Raw genomic sequence first — 5,200 nt, 5'->3', positions numbered from 1 at the left:
TGTACACAGGACAGGACAGTTCGTGTCTCTTCTGTGACACTGGGGCACGTGTGCCGTGGTAAAAGCGGTGGTTCTCTGTACCAGAGTCTCGAAGACATGCCGTTGTTGCCACGGTAACAGGCGTGATGTCATCAGGAGTGTGGGTTTGCTCAGTGGAGGTCGAGTTCATGGTCGAGTTCAAAATCTCAGGCCAGATTAAAGCTCTAGTCTGTAACCCACTGACCCACAGCCGCTCTCAGTGAACTCTCACACACACACACACACACACACACACACACAGTGTATATACACACACTCACACACACACAGACCTACTTTCAGTCCTGGCACGTCTGAGCCTGAACATCCTCTTGGCTGCAGCAGAATCTCATCTGGCACTGGAGCGAGTGTGTGGGAGTTTAAAAGAGATGCCAGTTGATTTTTATGTCCTCTGCTTCCCTTGTGTGTGTGTGTGTGTGTGTGTGTTTGTGTGTGGGTGTGTGTGTGTCTTGGAAAATATTGCATCAACACACCATGCAGGTTTACAGCACTGCATCCCTGTTCATGTAAACCTCCACACTGCATATATCTGCATATATCTGTGTCTCACACACACACACACACACACACACTTTCGTTCTCAGCACACGTGAGTTTGGACGTGGCATTGTCTCATTTGGCTCTTTATTATGTGTGGGAGTTTGGGAGAGATGTTTTTTCTAACAGAGAGAACAGACTGTCACGACTTCCTGCTTCTCCAACATCGACTTCAATTCCTCATGGAGTCCATCGGATAAAAGAGTCACGACTTGTAATAAAGAATTAGTGTGTGTGTGTGTGTGTGTGTGTGTGTGTGTGTGTGTTACAGTAAAATCCTTCTGAAGCGGCGTTACTGTTGCCACACTAAAGTTGATTATTTTCCTATAACAGCGCGTCCCCGTCATACTTTTTATCCATTTATAATTGCATTTAATGTTCAGTAAAACAAGTTAGTTCCTGTTCTCGCTTACGTTATAGCAGCTATAAACACTCGTTCCCTCACCAGCCTCTCTCTCTTCTGTCTCTCAAAGTTAATAAGATAAAAAAAAAAAGCAGCTTGTTACACGTTTACCGAGAAACAGCAAAGAAGCGAAACCTTAAAGTTACAGCTTTACCTCTGAAACTGGAGACTCCTTCCATAAATGTTAAATAAACCTCTCCTTACTTTAATGAAACTTCACCATATCTATGATGTTTTAATTGGTTTATGTGGAGCGTCTGCTGTACAAGCTGCTGTGAAGGAGCTGTTACTATAGAAACATAAGATAATGTATTAGAAGTTGATGATGTGAACGATGGCTCAGTTTTGGTTTGAGGATTTTACACACACTGCGTTCGCTTTCATCTGCTTCTGATTATGAACAAATCCACAGTGAGAGCTGATTCTAGATCTGAGGCTCAGGGACGGATCTGTGTTACTGCGCTGATTTGTTTATGATCTCCACACACACACACACACACACACACACACACATAGACTTTCGCTATAACTCTCTATGCTTGCATCCTTGGGGTGTGTGTGTGTGTGTGTGTGTGTGTATGGGTGTGTGTGTGCAGTCTGGTTTCAGTTAGTTCTCCCTCCACAGCTGGACAACTAAAAACAAACAAATGACGATGACGTGCTGTCCAACTCAAACATGCTTAACTGGAACATAATTTAAAATTTTTTCTGAATATTTATTTCTACATTTCAGACTCGCGTGACCTCCAGAAATTCTTTATGTTTCTTTTCTTTAAATCTCAGGAAACCCACTGAGGATGTGACATTATTTCCAGGCAAGACGTAATACAGAAATAAATTAAAAAAATAAAATAAATAAAAGGCAGAAATGCACAAAGAGGAAAAACAGAATAAAACTGAAAATATATTTAATTACACTCTTGGAAAGTTTAGATCATTTAAAGGTTCTTTGGTTGTCCGACGAGGAGAACCATTAAGGGTTCTGTGCAGAACCTTTCAAAGAGTGTTTCCCTTTCAGAAAGGGTTCCAAGTAACAGAGAGATGGAGGGAGGACTGTACAAACAATTTAGTGATTTAGTTCTGCTCTGATTGGCAGAACATCAGGTTGGAGCTCTGCTGTGTGTGTGTGTGTGTGTGTGTGTGTGTGTGTGAGTGTGTATGTGTGTGTGTGTGTGAGAGAGAGAGAGACAGAGACAGAGCACCTCATCCTAACCTTTCACACTCATAGCTGCATCTATTCATTTTTAATAAGTCTCTGCATGTGATTTATTTTTAACGCTGGTTAAAAGCTGCTTTAGTTTCACTTCATGTGCATTAAATTAATGCTGAGAACCTGAGAACCTGAGAACCTGATTCACTCCCAGCACAGGAAAAAGGTTCTCCAGCAAGCGAGACGTCACGCAATTCTGCAGCGAAAAGGCTTCTTATCTCTTACAAAAAGAATTCGTTTACTCATTTCTGTTCCTCAGATTCAGTTCTCAGGCTGCAGGTCATCACACGACCTCTGAGAACCCAAACCCCGTCCCTGCGGTTCCCTCGTTACTGACGGATGGAGATGAAAAACTGCGGTTGAGGAACAGATGAGAGGATTAACAGGATAAATGACCTCCAGCTGAAATATCTGACATAAAGAGGGTGTGTGTGTGTGTGTGTGTGTGTATGTGTGTGTGTGTGGTGCTCTAAAATGCTGAGTGACAGGATGGTGTGATGAAGCAGAGTTACTGTTACACCCTGAAGCTGATTATTTTCCTCTAACAGCACGTGTTTTATTCCTCTTACACCACAGCAGCTTACCAAATATTACAATTTATATATATATTTTTAAAGAACATTATACTTTTTTATCCATTTATAGTTACATTTAATGTTTATGAAACAAATTAGTTCCTGTTGTCGCTTACGTTATAGCAGCTATAAACACTCGTTCCCTCAGCAGCCTCGTTATTCTCTCTCTTCAAGTTAATAGAAGAAAAAACGCAGCTTGTTCCGCACGTTACCGAGAAACTGCAAAGAAGCGTAAACTCCTCTGTCCTGAAGATCTCGAAAAATTAAACTTACAGCTACAGCTTTACCTCTGACTGATACCAAGCGCTGACACTGGAGACTCCTTCCATACATGTTACATAAACATCTCCTTACTTTAAGAAAACTTCACCACATCAACGATTACACACGTTTCTAATCTGTTTATTATCAGTGGAGTGTGCGCTATACACGTCCCTGCCTGTGAATGAGCTGTTACTATGGAAACGATAATGTATTAGAACGAGCGCATTAATACAAACCTGCACTACTGTCAGAGCTGCTGTTCTAGAGAATTAATCAACACCTTCTGACCAATCAGAGTGCAGAATTCAACAGCACTTTTTTTTTTTGGATAAATTCATCTCGTGTGGTGATGATTTGAGATTCCTGAGTGCATCATGTGATAAACATTCCGTATTGTTCATGGCCTCAGTGCAGTTTCCATTTCTTTTCATTCACAGGAAGGTCATTTTTCTTGCCTGCACACACACACACACACACACACACGCACACACACACACACACACACACACTCACACACTCTCACACACACACACACACACACACACTCACACACACACACACACACACATGGGTCTGCTCACTCACAAAAGGCCGCGTTAAATCACCCGTTAAGGCTCTTTTTCTCTCTCACAATGCCACTGTGTGGAGGAATGACGGCGACCCCCAACACCAACACCTCCTCCATCTCCTCCTCCATCTCCTCCTCCATCTCCTCCTCCATCTCATTCAGCACACGAGTGGATCTCACGCCTCTCCACCTCCTTCTCCACATCTTCCATCGCCTTGTTTCTCCTTCACCTTCCATCCTTTAACAACACGTTTAAGAGAACACACCGTCTCTCCTCGTTCTCCTCTTCGTTCTCCTCCTCCTCCTTTAATGGACTGTAAAATCCAAACCCAGATGTTTGCTTCAGAACATCTGGCACAGATTACTCTGAAATGCTGTTTATTCAAACATAAACAAAGGAACCGAATGTGATGTTGGGAGAAACATGCAACACAAAGCTCAAGAACTAAACAGCATTTACACTTTAATAGTGTTGGTTTGGGGGGAAGTACAGATCAGCTTAGAACACAGGTTCCCAACACCTGTCCTGGAGAACCACCTGTCCTGGAGAACCACCTGTCCTGGAGAACCACCTGTCCTCTCCTGCACATTTCAGTGTTTCCTCCTCTAACACACACTTCAGCTCCAGAAGCAGGAAAACCCTGAAATGTGCAGAACAGGACTCAGGGTTCTCCATGTGTGGGACTCGTGCTGGAGAACCTGCACTTTAACCCAGAATCACAACGTTACAGTCTCTGGAACAGCAGAAGTCCTGAAGTAACTCTCCGTGTCACAGGAGAGGAACCTGTAAGAGACCTTTAGTAACTTCAGTGCGTCTCGTGTAAAGCTGAACAACAAATATATAAAATAAAGTAAATAAAAAAGAAAATTATTTGTTTCATAAGAATGTAAGTGAATAAATAAATAAACTGATAAATTTATAATCAGCAATCAAGAAAGAAAGAAAGAAAGAAAGAAAGAAAGAAAGAAAGAAAGAAAAATAGGCAATTACTTACATAAATAAGTAAGCAAGTGAATAAGTAAACAAACAAACATACAAACAAAAAAATAAGTAAATAAATAAATAAATAAATAATACAGAAATAAATACAATACTTTTGTAATCAGTTATAAATAAATAAATGTCAATTAATAAGTAAATAGGTAAATAAATAATTAATAATAATAAATAGTTATTTAATAAATAAGTACGTAAGCAAATAATAAATAAATAAATAAATAAATAAATAACAAAAACAAGACCACTAGCATATAATAATAATCTCATATTTTCATGATTATGTTGATTATGTCATGTGTTTACACCCGCGTGCTGCCAAAACTCCACCCGCGGGGGGAAACTGGGGGACCGTGGGAGTAAACACACACACACACACACACACACACACACCCATACACACACACACACACTCACACACCCATACACACACACACACACACTCACACACACACACACTCACACACACACTCACACACCCATACACACACACACACACACACTCACACACACACACACACTCACACACACACACTCACACAAACTCACATACACACACTCACACACACACTGTCACACACACTCACACACCCATACACACACACAC

Source organism: Pangasianodon hypophthalmus, chromosome 22 (genome assembly GCF_027358585.1).
Source record: "Pangasianodon hypophthalmus isolate fPanHyp1 chromosome 22, fPanHyp1.pri, whole genome shotgun sequence".
NCBI lineage: Eukaryota > Metazoa > Chordata > Actinopteri > Siluriformes > Pangasiidae > Pangasianodon > Pangasianodon hypophthalmus.
The sequence above is the reverse complement of the archived record's forward strand: the minus strand, read 5'-3'. Positions refer to the sequence as shown.